Source organism: Apteryx mantelli, chromosome 3 (genome assembly GCF_036417845.1).
Source record: "Apteryx mantelli isolate bAptMan1 chromosome 3, bAptMan1.hap1, whole genome shotgun sequence".
Classification (NCBI taxonomy): Eukaryota; Metazoa; Chordata; class Aves; order Apterygiformes; family Apterygidae; genus Apteryx; species Apteryx mantelli.
Window position 1 is genome coordinate 43,608,604 of NC_089980.1, and position 15,266 is coordinate 43,623,869.

The 15,266-nt window shown below is 41.0% G+C and overlaps 1 long non-coding RNA gene across 2 annotated transcripts in view; it reads left to right on the top strand.

Moving 5' to 3' along the window:
• Positions 1 to 15,266, top strand: part of LOC136991665 (uncharacterized) — a 135,880-nt gene that overhangs the window by 642 nt on the left and 119,972 nt on the right. The gene's annotated exons all lie outside the window — the stretch shown is intronic.

Here is a 15,266-nt window from a genome sequence, read left to right on the forward strand (position 1 = left end):
ACCGTATGTTTGGAATTCTCAAGTATGACTTTTGTAATGTTATTTTTGGATCATTGTGATATTTCCAACTTTGTTTAAACAACACAAGATTTGAATTCCTGATGTATACATTCAAACTGTTTCCTGAAAATTTAACACGTTACTTTCAATCTACAATCTCTAAGCCTTATAACATTTTGGATTGTGTCATGTTTCTTCTAATCATATCAGTCCTTTGGCAACTACCCGAAAATGTGTTTTTGTAGTACAGCATTGCAGCAAGGGGAAATGCTGGTTTGAGATGCTTTTTAGAGCTCTGGCAGGGAGAAAGCTGGTTCAGCTGATCCAAAATGAATGCAGTTGCAAACGGCGCATCGCAACCTGTGCCCAATGTGTGGGCTCTTCCTCCAACAGATCTCCTATTGAGCCAGAGCTCCAGCTCCCTGAGGAATTTCATTACTAACTTCATTTTCTCTAGCCTTTTTAACCCAAAGACTTGAAGTCCTGGATGCTTATAAACTGATGTACAACCAACATAGACTAATGGATAAATGGCACTTACAAAACTTATGCAGGGTATTAGTAGGATATAGTTGGGAATATTCATGTGCAGAAAGTAATCAAATGGTCCAGATATAACAAAACACGATTCAACCTTGGCAAGCAAATATGTATTGTAAGCAAGCATTAGGTAGGAAAAAAAACCTACTTAGTGGTAGGAAAATAACTTGAAAAACAGTGATGCCAAAAGAGGGCTAGTGAACAACACTTAATTATATGACAACAAAAACAGCTGATGTAATCTCAGTGCTATATATTCAAATGCATGAAATAGATATGGAAGGTGATAATTCTTCTTAATGAGACTCTAGTGACCCTGCAGCTAGAATGTACATCTCTTCTCTGGGCATTTTTTGCAGACATTTTGCAGAGAATACAGAGTAGAACAATCAAAATACAGTCTGCAGAAACTGAAATAGAGAAGATTTTTTTAAAAAAAATAATGGTTACAGTGTGGCCCGGGAATGATTTCATCTGAGGAGAGTTTATAAACATATGCACATATTTGAAATTATAAAAAAGAATGGAGGATATTTACCAACATGACACACAACATTTAGTAAAAGGAGTAAAGGAGATGTTTCTAAGAGAAAAAACACTTAGGTAAAATGAGGACAATACCTTCACAGTGATCTCTGGTTTTTACCTCTCATTAAGGTATTTGGCCTAGTTCTCAATGGGGTTGTATTGCAGGATTAGTTGAGGCGACAGGCCTCTCAGGATCAGAAAACAAAACTCTACCTGATCTAGAAGCAACAATTAAACACCAGTGTTTCTCAAATGCACCGTTTTTCAAATACACTAACAAAGGTTGTACCTGCATATAATCAGAACATTTTGGGGTGGTTTGTTTTGGTATAAACATGATTGCCTGATTGAGATACATGTGCACAACTGTAAAGTGGAGCAGGTGGAGAATGTCACAAGTATTGCACATCTTCCTTCTCATCTTGAGATCTAAATTAGCATAAAATGATAAAAGTGACTCCTGTGGTGCCAGTCTGTTAGAGAGACTCTTGAAATGATTGAAATAATCACCACTTTTTATTTCTCTCCAGTTAGGTGGTATTTTTTTTAGTGAAATCATTTCTTGTGGAAGATCATTCTTGTTAAACCCTCTATTGAGGATGAAAAATAAAATAGTATGTGGAAACGGGCAATAAAGAGGATATGTCTGAGCTGTAGTTACAGCTAACTATAAAGGTGAGTGATTATGATGATTCGCTAGAGCCTGGGAGGCATAGGCTATAGATCATGAAGAAGTTAATCTGCAACAAGTTAGCATCATAGGTGTGACCCCAAAAAAGGAACTGAATCCTGCCGGAGACTGGGAAGTGTTCTTCCAGTTGAGTCAGGACCAAGTCTGTCAGGTTTTCAATGCCAGCTTTTCAATGTGTAGCTCACCTCATTTTCTACATTTGAATAGCACAGCTTGACTCCATGTATGCACCTGGCACAGCAGGGTGTGATCCAGCTGAATGCCTCAAGATTTTCTTACTCATTTGGTCTAAGTCAGGTGTGAGTGCAAGCAATCCAAAGACAAAAATGCCCTCACCTTAGCCTCTGGGTTGAGCCTAAATGAATCTGACTCCAGTTTTCTTCGCTGCCTGGAGAAAATCTCTAGATTAAAGAAGGCAAACTAAGTTCATCTTGGCTCTTGGTGTTGGATGGGTTGACAAAACAAAACAATAGAACCAGTCATGAATTATCAGCTTATGAGTTATGTGGAATAGAAGGTGTTCATAGCTATGTTTTCTTAAAGCACAAACATACATTTGAACTGTAAAGGAAAAATGTAAATAGTTACAGCACAGACTTTGTGCTGTGCAGTCAGGACTTTGACATTCTCTTCCTGGTTATTTTAAATCTTTCCGTGCCTCAGTTTCCCTCTTTCTAAAATGGAAACGAATACTGACATCTCATGGGCAGTCTGGCGACAAAATCTTTGTTGGACACCGTTTTTAGAGATGAGAAATTGCTGTTATTATTACTGTGACTAAAGGAGTGGCATTTCTTGGCAACTAATGGTTGACTGGAGGGTCCAAGGTGAAACTGAAAACTCTTAACACAGCCATTTGCTGTTTGCAAAGAAATGACTAACCCAGAGGCAACTATTATTATTAATCCTTTTATTTACTTCACACATGTACTACTTCCCCTTCCTGCCTTTTACTTAATCCAGGGCACCTTGGGGAGAGCACAAATACAAAAAATACAGTGCAATTAAAAAAAAAAAAATTCTAGGCTAATCTAAAAAAGACAAGTAAAATATATAAAAAAAAAAATCAAAACATTAGGCATGATTTAATGAAGGGAAGGGTGATGCCTATACCAGAAAAGATGTGGATAGTGACCTAACACAGATGTGACAGTGACTAATACTGAAATCGTTCATAGAAAAATAAACCTGCAGATGTTCTGAATAAACTGAGACTTTTATTATTATTCTAAACTATGAGACTTATGAATGTGTAATGATGATCACATTGCACTAGGCATTTCCTAGTGATGGATAGCAGACTCAGCAAAGATCATTCTTTGCCTTTGAAAGCTCTTCTTAGCAGATGATCACCAAATACTTTAAAAAAAAAGGTAAGCATTGTTACAGCAATTTTACCAAGAGGAAAGCAGCCTCAGAAAGTGAAACAAGCTGCCCAGGGTCACCCAAGAAGTCACCTGCAGATCTAGTAATAGTATTCATGTTGCTGAACTTCCAATGTAGTAACCTGTGCAGTCTATGCCCGCTTTCAAAGCTCTTATCTTGGTGCTACCTTAGTAACCTCCAAGACCTGCCTCCTCTACCCCATTGTTCAGGTTCATCCAGCAATGGAGTCCCAAATCATCTTTGATGCAACTACTTGGTTTATGATTTAAAGGGTGAAAAATACATAAAGCACTACAAATGTCCTTCTATTTGGAAAAGGAGCTTATGTGAAAACAATATTGTTAAATGAAAAGGAAGAAGATCACTTATATTTATTTCCTCTTTTCTTTATCTGCCGTCTCTTCAGCATTTCATAATGCAAAGGGTCCTTGTCTGCATCTAGTTCTGGGTCCTACTGTAGCACAGATATACAACAAGCATAGTAAAACCCTGATTTTGTATGAATATAAACCAGTTCAGTCTTCTTTAGATTGAAAGATACATGCTTCTAGCTTTCTGTTTGAATATAAGTTATTTTTGCTCTTTCCTCAGCTTTTTTGAAGATGTCAGATCAGGGTATCTGCAGCCGAACATGTTTCCAGGCCCTCAATGGATTTATCAGTTCTCTGACTTCTGACCTGGTATTTCTGAGCATGACTGAGATGAGCGGTAATTCCCTCATAAGTGCTACAGTGTCAGTGAGGTTTAATTGCTTAGCTGCATGAGAAAGTGTTCTGTAGTTCAGGGACATAATGTCTTAAGAAGATATGAAATGGGAGCCTACAGTTCTCCGTTTCTGACCCCCCTGCTCCTCTCCATAATGTATTCAAAGTTTAGCTTTTTCAGGGCTGTGGCACTAACATCAGCTGAGAAAATCCTGATCTTGCCATTTATGGTATCCATGTGATCACAGCAAGATCAAAAGTCAAAAGAAGTCATAAGTGCAGCCTGGGTAATTTCGTAAACAGCAACAGCACCAATTTCTTTTATAGCAAGTTAAAAAAAAAAAAAAGACATTGCTGCTGGAAATGAAGAGCATACAGAGCAGCTGTTTCAAATTTGTCTGACACTGTTATAAAACAAATTTAAAGTGTTAACAGTTGTACCCATGGCAAAGTTTCCCCCGCTGTGTCCACACTTACGGCTTTCCTTTATGCCGTACAATTGAGTGGCAACATTTGTGCTCAATCCGCTTGCCTTTTAGAACAACTTCTCAGAGAAACATTTACCCAGCTGCTGTCTGCAAATTGCAGGGTGGACTCTGCTCTGATTTGCAGGCTGGCAGGCAGGATGCTGTGCAGTCACACAGCCACAACTGTCACATCGCATAGGAGCATCTGCTATGCTGAGCAGCACTCTCAAGGGGTGCTAAAACCTGCTGCCCCCCACCGTTAAATCTGTGCCTACTTATACATTTTCCTCTTTTATTATTATGTACTAAGTGAGTCCATTGCGCTTAGGTCTGTAAAATACCTACAGGAGGATAAAATCTTTCACCCCCAAATTTGCAGTCTAGGTCAGGGTGGTCTAATGCCAGGCTGGCATGGCACCCCACCCAGTTTGCCAGGGAGCAACAACGCTTTCTGTTCTGCCCGGTGTGTTGAGGAGTGGCAGAATACAAGTGGAAAGGGTCAGATGAGGTAGTGGCTCTGAGCCGCTTGATTCCCACCTCAGTCAGGGCAGCAGCGGGCTGACCATCAGAGCTGCAGCTGTACTAGCAGCCTTGGACAGGAGCTGAAGAGGGAGAGCTAGGACCAGGAATCAGGAAGTGCAGTAGCAGATAGGAAGAAGCTTCTGACAAGGTATCATTTGCGGGGAGAAATGTTGACTGAGCTGCAAAGTGAAAGAAATTGAGTTGCCCAACAATATTATAGTTGTAGATGAGATGGAAAGTAGAGGACAGACTAGAAGAGAGAGAAGCTGCAATGACCAAGTTGGATGAGTAAAAGTATGGTCAGGAGGGTTGACTGTAGTGATGGATAGGGCAGGATAAATTCCTGAGTTGCTGAAGAGGATTTGACTACAGCCTGGACCTGGGAGAGGGAGGAAGATGAAAAGACAGAAGCCATACCAACATGGTAAATTGTACATTTCCAAAAGAGAGGATGTGGTTGAGAGATGGATTATTTAACCAACTACTTCTTTTGTCTAAGCCATAGCCTGCAGAGGAGGTGGCCTGTATCATGCCTTGGAGTCCTCTGGGTGAGCTGCATGTGCTGCTCAAGCTGCAGCTTCATTCCTGCACAGCTCTGTTGATGCTACCACCACTGCTGAAAGGAGGAGTCATATGGTATGGGGCCACTGCTTGTGGGGCTGATGCCTCCCTGTAGCATAAGATACGGTGTTCCTTTTCCTTCTCACAGCAGCAGGTGTAGCAAGCCTTGCTCCCAGAGGCTCTTTTGGATTCTCTTTCCCAGATTGTCTAGCGTATAACACATGCCCTGAGTACACAGATACTCCTGGAGTGGAGTTCAGCTTCTGCAGGAGGGAGGGAGGGAGGGAAGACTTATGAGTGAGTGGGAGTGAAAGTTGCTGTAAGTGTTTGTGTTTGAGTGGAGGGTGTAAAGGTCCTGGAGCAGGGAAGAGAGATAGAAACTGACTCCTTGCAGCTTCTTAACCTCAGCTTCTGAATGTTCATTTATTCCTCCATCTTCCCAAACCCTTCTTCAACTTCAGCAATCTGGCCTGTATGGACAACAAATGTGTGGATTCATAGGACAAGTGATAACATGAGTGGAATAGAAGTCTGGCCTTATGTTTGGCCAGAAGAATAGTGTGAATATGCGCATTCAGGATATGGAGCTGAGTACCAGCACAGAAATTAATAACTGGTAGATCATATATGGTGTACCCATCCCTCTTCCATTTAGGAGAGAGAGGATGAGTCACTATTTGGTTTGGCAAATGGTCTTCAGAGAGGATTATTGTGTTTTACAGACAAATTGTCAATAGAGGGACAGGTTATCAGGTGGACCTCTGAAGGCTGCTGACAGGAGAAGACAGGAGGAGGTGGAACATGGGGACAGGTCAATGGTTAACAAGCTGAAAACAATTTGGTGAAACACTGCAGACTGAAACCATAGCAATGGCAAAAAGTAACAGGAGAGTAGGAAAAGGGAAGGGATGAGCGAGCTCTTGGTAAGCAATAAAAAAATTGAAGAACTCTGGAGCAGAGATCCTCAAGCCCTTACTGTTGAAGCTGGTCAGTGTTTCTGTTGCTTACGTGGCCTGCTGAGTTTATTCATTCTTTTATTAATCTTTTATTTATCCCCACAGCAGTTGTTGACAGGGACATGAGAGATTCAAGGAAGCCAAGGGAAAATAAAAATGGTGGCTTTGTCCATAATAGCATGTATTTCTAAAGTGATAATGCCGTGTCCTCTTTAACATCCTGATACAGGATCTGGGATAGACTGGTTTGTTTTCCTGTTCTGTCGTTTATAGTCAAAGCTGGATTAAGACCATGTCAGTATAGGCCTATTTCTAATCAGCTCTCCATTGAAGAAAGTTTTCCCAGTTTCAGAGAAAAGCTTGAAAAACCCTATCCAGGAATTTCTGGCTGCTTTTGAAGCCAACTTATAGACAATAGATCTGAGATATGAGCTGACTGTGCTTATTAGTGAAGTACTGTTGTTACCTGCAAATAGTAGGAGGGTGTCTTTAACATCAGCTCATTCATGTGTTATCAGGAAGGCACATAATCCCTCCAGGCAGCATGATTATTGAGTAGGCGTGGATAGCCATTACTCATTCACAATAGTGGTTTCTGGGATGGGCACATCACCTTCCTTATTTGGGCCCTGAGGGAAGGCCACACACCGTGACCCTTTCCCTTTTACCCCAGCCCTTTCTTGCCATGCTGGTTTATTGCACAGGTACAGAGTGAGATGGCTTCTGTTGCACTCAAAGTGTTTCACCTGCCCCTTGGCTGCACCAGAAAAAAAGGGCTATAGAAATCAGACAAGAGGCCACGTGCTCCTTATACTGCAACATGAATATCCCTTTTTAGGAAAAAATGGACTGCACTGCTCTGGTTCAAAAAATTAAATGCTGAAATCAAAGCACTTGGGAGAAGGGGACTTATATAAGTTGAGCTGGTGCTAGAGCACACATCTGGTGCACTGAAGGCATAGCCATGCTTTCTGCAGACCCTGCTGGATGCAGCTCATGTTTACTGTGCTATAGTACGTCTCTATGACATCTGCAAGATCAGGAGAGTTCTCCAGCAAAGCGTTCAAAACCTTGCTATTTTTCAGGCATGCACAGGTGGCCAGCAAAAGCACTCATTCATACTGGGGCTGGATCAAAAGGACAAAGGGGTGACCTGTGTCCTCACACAGGACATGTGTGTCCACATCACAGGGTGGCAAATGCAATGCTGTGATGAGGGGATGTCATGCTGTGTATGGCTGTCAAATACAGAGAAAGCCTTTGCTCTTGCTTTCTGTAGTCATAAGAGTTTGATGTTTCATTACAAGCTTTGGATGCGACTTCCTGCTTCTTCCTTCTTTCTCCAGCATATATGTACAGATCTGTATGATCAAACAAGTTTATGAAGAAATAGCAAAGTGTTAAACTAACAAATGTGATATGGAAGATCCTTATAGCTGCCAGTAAGCAGTATATGTAACCAACAATAAAACAAAGAGTATGTATGGTGTGAAAGGATCAGTGACACCAAGTGGTGTTTCACTAGGCTTGCAGGGTGCCCTGTCTCTTGGTAACACAGAGGGTGTTGGAGGAATGAATGGGGATATCTGCCCATTTGAAGGGAATTTACCACCAGCATCACCCACTACCTAAAGCTTTATAGGATGTGGAGATTGCTTGGTTGCTACAGTGAGAGATGGTACTGTCACAAGTGGTGTGGCTGGTTTTTTTCACTTGATGGCCATTTAAATGATGAGCCACTTAGCTCCTGCTATTGCTGTTTGTCCTGCTCCCTTGATGTCTGTTCTTGTCTTAGGTACTGTGAACCTCCTGTCCCCACTCCCCCTGCTCATGTCTTCCCTCTCTGCCCTTCTCACCCTCCCTGTACTGAGGCATATGTGCAAAGTCACTGTGCTTTTGTTGCATCATGTTGCCTCTGAATTTTTTACATTTCTCTTCCTGCATAACATATCTCTCACTGACAGGTCAGAGTGGCTGCCTTAGCCGGTCTGAGGTGGCAAGTCCTACCAAAACAATCTTTTGTCCAAAGAAAAAGTCTCATTTTATGTCCTGCAGAATGACATGGTCACAAGTTAGCATTTCTGCCTGTTTGGCATGCCTTCATTTAATTGCTTCAAATTTAATTGCTGTTCAAAAGATATTACTAGCCTGGTTACCGGCACCAGCCACAGATATACTATTGTCATGGTTTCAAATGGTTTCATTAAACAGATTTAGAAAAAAAAGGAAAGGGGGCAGCTTGAAATGTTATGGCAATCAGATGTAGCGCTTGCTATTTTAATGCTGTTTCAGTCTAGGGGAACCCTACAGGATGCAGTTTTCCTGAAAATCCCTAAACAAGAGACAGGATAACCTTTCTGGAATTTTGATAGAAAAGCATCTACTTATTCAGCGGAGAGATTTCAACACCTGTTGACTGATCAGCATATGAATGAATAGAGAGCGCTAGCTGGCAGCTGTTGGAAGTGTATGCTGTTTAGGAATACCACAGCATGCAGCAAGTCTCTCCTTTGTAAAAAATCTGAAGCATTCAGTGAAAAATAAGGAAAAACTGGGGTGAACATCCAGATGGTGCTGAACTGAGATACCAGAAGACAGTTAAAAAAGTTACCTTTTCTCCAGCTTCCTGCATTATTCCCAAACAGCAGGCTGTGAATGAATAACCTCAAGAGACAAGTGTTTCTGTTAAAAATTTTGTTTAATATAGCCTTGGTATATTATAATGGACTACATGGGACAATGATACTCCACGAGTATTAGCACATCTGTCTAACAGTGCACTGACCTGTTATAAAGAAACTTGTCCATGCAGACCACAGTTCTCCATTTCCTTCTCCATGCTAACAAAACCAGCTATAGCTATTTATGTAGCTACAGATCTAGCCCTGCTGCTGCTTCTATTCTCAGCCCATTCCCCAGGAGATCTTTAAAATACAATTATCTTCAGCTCCACTTAATCACACAATCTGTCCCAAGGTCTGTTCCTGCTTTTTTGGTCCTTCTGTTGCCAATATCTCCCAAGGTACTCTGTTCTTCTTCTTTGACCCTGTATAAACACTTGACCATTGTGTCTGGTTAACCTCCTTGCTGCAGGAGCCCTGTGGCCACTCTTGCTGTTGGAATACTCTACCTTGTTAAGCAGGCAGTGAGAAGGCCTTACTGTGTTTAATCTACCCCACTGCAGGATATCCATCAGCCTGAGCCCTCCCTTTTCCAGCCTCCCACAGCTGTTTTCATGCAGGTGTCAGTGTATCTCCCCAAACCATTTTCTCACTGGTGAGCACAGAGAATCTCAGCCTAGTGAGCAGCCTATTTACACAGTATCTTTTTAGGCTGTTGAAGGGAGCTGAGCAGTGAAGAAATAGAGCATGTTGTGTGATATTTTGGGTTTAAGCTTTGCTAGAAACTAGCAGGTGGCTTCTTAGTATGCTGGAGGAGAAGGAGGACCAATAGAGAGACTGGAAAATACAGGCTTAAGAGACTGTGAGGTGGCATTGAAGGATTACTAAAATTAAACTCTGCTGTCCAGGTTTCAGCTGTGCCCAGACTGCTAAGTGGCTGGTTTTGGTCCAGCTTACACTGAAAACTAGGCTCTAAGTTATAGCCCCTGCAAGATGTCTATGAACAACTTTTTTTAAATGAAGCTGAAAATAAAGTTTAAAGTAAAACACGTGATGATTACAGCCATAGGTGAAGTGGTACAAGGATGGATGGAGACAAACTGTCAATAGTTAGTTGTAGATTATTCCATAATTATTTAATGTAGAATCTCTTACACCCGTGCTTGTCTCATGTAGTCTATTTCTAGGGACATATTGGTAGACATTGCTTAAGCAGGTGGTTTGCTGGTGACTCCCATGTTATATATTTGTGTCTTTTTGTCCTCTTCCTGGTTGATAACTTTCTCAAGACAGAATTGCCTTTTTGTTTTTATCTTTTGACAGTGCCCCTCAGTCCTGCATTCCCCAATGAAACACACACATAATCCTCTTTATGCATGAATACACTAAAACAGCAGGACAGAACACCCACTTATTAAACTCCCTATCCCCTCTCTTCCCCTGCCATACCATGCCAACCCTGGGTTAAACCTGACAAAAAGCTCAGCTCTTCCCCAGACAATCTGTGAGCATCTGTTCTCCCCTTTCAAGCTGCAAAAGCTGCTTCCCAGTCCCCTACCCAAACTGTCTGCCCAGATGGCAGCATCACTCAGGAAGAACCAACCCATTAGACATGCCAGTCCATGCAAATACCTGTGAGGTTCCTTTTGCTGTCTGATCCTTTTGGGTGTCCAGGACCCATCTTATGCCAAAGTCCTCCTTTACCAATTATCAGCATCAGGTGTTCTGGGTGACTATTTGCACCTGCTTTGGACACGATAACAGAAAAGATAGCAGGCAGCTTTTGTTACTGCCTGTTTCCCAGCTCACGCGGGCTGCTGTGAACCAAGGGGAGCTTTGCCATGCAGCATGACTCGTCTTTTATGCTGTGCCTTTGTGGTGCTTGGGCATTTAGAATAGCACATGTTCCCTCATCATTTTCCTATCTGAATGCGGGAAGGAATTAACACTAATACTTCCTATTCTGGGTCTGTTTCATCCAAAGAAGTACTTTATTCATTGGCCAGCATTGACAGTGGTCCTACATCCTCTTAAAATGAGGATGACAGAACTGGGTCTTTAATAACTATTATCTGCTTTGCCCAGTTGGATTCTCCTGACACCAAACAACTCCAGCAGAGCCTAGAGACACCAGTTCAGCATTTTGGTTTCCACAGAGTCAGATGCTCTGTCTGTAGGTGGAAGGAAGTCATGCAGAAAAATTGTGGAAAAAAGTGCAGAGCACTAATTTGTCCCTAGCCAAAAAGAGCTCAGTCAGAGCTTAGTCTCTCCTCACCTCTTCAAGAGCTGCTCAAAGAAAGACTGTAAAGGGGCTTCTTAGGAAACAGAAGAAGAGAATGACCTGGGGGAAGAGTGGAATTCATATATTGGGGGATAAGAATAATTAGAATCCCCAGACCAGTTTTTTGGACTATTTGAATTTTGTTATAAATTTTCTCTTCTGGAGAGAAGCTCTTTTGCCTTTTCTGTACATACTTTTTGCTCAGTCACACCTTTTCCTTCCAACAACTTATTTTACATGCCACCTTTTGCCTGGCAGCAAAACATCTAAGAATGGTTTGAAAATCAAGGAGAGCAATCTTACAGTAGAGAAATAAAAATGCCTTGTTTTCAAGCTCAATTCAGCATTATATCTGTATGTTGCAGTTACTTATGCTGCCTGAATCAAAATAATTTATTGCCATTATAAAAAAAAATTTTAGAAGTTGCAGAGGGGAACTTGTAACTTGATGCACTGATTGGTGCTCACAGATTTATTAGACGTGATAAGTAACTTGAGAGTAAGAAGACAGCTGTCATCATTTGACGATGGATTTAATGTTTAGAGATATGGAACGAAAAGGTATATATATTGGTTGTAATGTTTAGAAAGTATGTGCCCAATTTCCTATTGGAAAATGTGACCTGTCTTGAACTTTGCAGTCATAGTTCAGAAGCAGCTTTCATCAGCTCATGTGGATAGCTAAAAAATAGACTTCTTCTTCCATTGACAAGGGTGAAATCTCCTACCAAGATCTGTTGTTAAACCGTGTTCATAAATATTCTAACATTTCAGTATCTCCTTGTATTCTTGGTTCAGATGGCCTGCAGGATGTTCCAAACTTGTTTTATGTATTGCTGAAAGATCAGACAGCTCAGGAAACATGAGTTTTTGATTCTTTTCCTGCTTCTTTGGCTTTAAAAGCATGAGATTCTATTGACTGAACGGAAATGATTCCTGCTTTACAACAGTTTAAAGCTACAGTTATTTGTATTATAATAGCCCTTAATAGCACACATATGACCGTTCATAGAATTAGAACCAAAGTAAAAGGGAAGTCATGCATGTGATACCTGCCTCTTAGAGTTTCAGAAAGCTTTGTTACCTAATGGGTAGATGAGGGAACTGAGAACCAGAACTCCTGGGTTTCTGCTTTTACTACTACTATGAATTCATTTGCACAAATCATTTGATCTTTATGTGTCTTGGTTTGCAATGGCTGTAATGCTTTTGCTACCAGGCAAGCTTAACCCATTAATAATTGTAGGATGCTTTGAGACCATTGTGTAGAAGGTACTGCACAAAGGCTTGAAGTTACTTATAGTGAGCATGTCTTCAGACTTCCTGTTGCTTTTCTGGATGATGTATTTTAATTACAGTGGATTAAGCCATTTGTAAACATGCAGTTGTTGCATTTTGAACATAAGCTTTTGTTCCTGGGGTCTGAAAGGATCCCATCCAGTTGTGTGTTTACAGGTTGATCAGTGCTGTCTCTGCTAATCCTCCCCTGGTTCCTCCCCTGCAATCCATTCCAACAGTGATGAATTCTCTTCTTGAAATTAATAATGCCAAGCTTGTCAATATTTTGAAACCCAAACTTAATTTTGTCCTCTTGAGCCTTGCCTTTGGCTTGTGAAAACAGAAGCTTTAAACTCTATTATGTGGAAAGTCTTCTGGGATGTCTTGGTGTGGCAGGTGCTATATAAGTTTAATGCTGCATTGCTATTAAAGTCCATTAAGAAGGATCTTTCTGGGGCTGTCAGCACACTGCAGATTAAAACCAGAAAAATAAAGACACACTCAACAAATGCTGCTGTAATGGCATAGCTGGAAAGAGGGAACTCATCTCTGGCTTGTGATCAGTTTACTTCTGGTTTCAATGAAAAGATTGTTTGGCTTCCTGTATAAGCTCTGAAAAAAAAAAATCAATGTCAAGAAGCTTGAGTGGGAGCCAGAAGAAGGGCTGTGCTGAATCCAGAATGCAGAAATCTTTCATGATTTCTATATTCTGCTCCATACTGGCTCTTTATATTCTGGTAAGAATTAAACTTTATTATTATGACTGTAGCACCACTGCGGGGTTATAGGATGTGAATAAATTGTCAAGTTTTATTTGGGCTTTTAAAAACATATATCAACCACCCCCACCAACACACTGTTAAAGAAGCAAGGTGGGAAAAAGGTGAGCGGAAGAGCCATCAAATGCCTACAGAAGGGCCGGAAACAAAACATAGGAATAAGAGATCAGTTTTTAAGATGATAAAGATTAGCAGCAAGGTACCTTCATATTCCCTGCTATGGCCACTATTTAACTGTTTGGAAAAGGAATGTTGATCTGACACTGCCATGGAGTTTCCTCAGATCCAGAGGACACCGAGGAATTGCTGAGACCAACCCAAGTGAACAGACAGTGGTGGTGGGTGAATTCCAGCACTGGCAGGCTCAAGCCAATGCATCCTGAAGAGGTCATTTTAACTATTCACTTATGTTGCTGAGTTTTGCTTGAGCTGTAACAGCTCAGAAAGGGAAATGGGGTGTTGCTGAGGAGAGCTCAGGGGATTCTCTTACCCAAGGTGTAACAGTATGATCAAATAAGCGAGTAAAGGCAATCTACTGAGAACATAGAACAAACATTCTGAAATCATGGTAATGCCATTGTATAAGTCAATGGCACAATTTTATTGCTCTGCTCTGGTTCCCTGTTTCAGCAAAGATACTGATCAAGACTCTCAGATGCCAAGTGGCAAAAATTGCTAAAGGACATGCAAAAGGTATGTGAATGGGGAAGGTCTGAAAACACCGGAGGTTGTATGTCAGAGAGGAGGTGAATAAGAGGGGTTCCCTACTGGGTTGTAGAAAATGTGGGTAGTAGAAAGATGGAAAAATGGACACTCCTATTCACCCTCCCAGAATACAAGGACAAGAGGATGTTCAATGGAAATGAAAGGCAGTGAGTTTAAAGCTGTTAAAAGGAAATACATTTTATACAATGCATAATTAGCTTATTCCCATAAGATAATATTAAGCCTAAGAGATTAGTAGGATTCAAAAAAAAAAGGATTAGACATTTATATGGATAATGTAATTATGGATGTTCTCATTAAATAGAATACATATTTTCTTTGTTATGAAGGGATATAAACCCTCTGGCTTCAGGGCCTAAGCCAATTGCTAACTGATTAGAATTAAAAAGAAACTTCCCCTGTTGGCAAGTTGTTTCCTACTTGTCTCCTGCTGGGTTTCCTATGTTTTGTCTGAACCATTTCACCAGGCACTATCACAGAGGGATTATTAAACTATATGGACCATTTGTTTGGTATGGCATGGCAATTCCTTTTCTTCATAATGAGACATCTCTCTGTGACAGATCACAAAAATCCCATCAGCATGAAACAGAGTCTCCTTGTTCTTCTGCTAGGTATATGAGAGGGTTTATCTGCAGTGTATATCTATTAGGCACCACCAAATAATCATCAACAAATCTCACTTACCTTTCTCAACAGTGATACCTTCAATCTCTCCTGCAGGGCTTACATGAGATTTGTTAGAGAGGTGGTAAGTCCCCAAAGACTCCACAGCCTACAATTTTTCCTTCTTCACACGTGTGAATGAGATTATCTCAATGTGCTACAGAACATTCGAAGTTGGAACAAAATACATTCAGGTAAAAATTAAGCAATTATAATCAGAAGGAAAAAACGCTTCAAAGTTCTGCCTTTCACTTCCAGGCAAGATAAGAAAGATTACAGTAGTAGCCTTGCCTGCCCATTTAAAAGCATCCAAGGGCCTTATCTGACCCAGCTGAAACTCATCATCTTGCATCTTGATTACTGAAACATCCTTCTCCTTGGTCTTGCCAAGTGTGATTTTAGTCTGTGCACATTCCTGCAAAACACTGCCATAAAGATCCTTCTCCTAATCCACCAGCTTGAGGATTTTACACATTCTTTGCTCCTCTCAGCTGCATTCCTCTTCTTTACAAACTATTTATCTTTGCTGTCAAGGCCCTTCCCACCCTGCCAAGGAGCTC